Source organism: Grus americana, unplaced genomic scaffold (assembly GCF_028858705.1).
Source record: "Grus americana isolate bGruAme1 unplaced genomic scaffold, bGruAme1.mat scaffold_77, whole genome shotgun sequence".
NCBI lineage: Eukaryota > Metazoa > Chordata > Aves > Gruiformes > Gruidae > Grus > Grus americana.
Window position 1 is genome coordinate 296,926 of NW_026561980.1, and position 300 is coordinate 297,225.

The following is a 300-nucleotide window of genomic DNA, read 5'->3' on the forward strand; positions in this document are numbered from 1 at the left end:
ACGTCGGAGAGGCTTCACGGCGGGCCGGCTCTGCCGGTGTTCAGGCTGGCGTTGCACCTCTCCTCAGACGCTGCCCCCCCCCCACCCTCGCACGCAGGGCCCCGTGTCTGCTGTCCCACACCCCCCCCCGGGGGGTGGTGGAGGGCGCGCGTGGCTGTCGCTGTCCCAGGACCGTGGCTGTGGGGCCTCCGCTACTTTCTGCTCTTCCCTTTTCCCTTCCTGATCGATGAGGCTTTTCGGGTCGCGTCGGAGAGGGCCCTCGGCGGGCCGGCTCTTCCGTGCTCCCTGTTAATAGGGAGC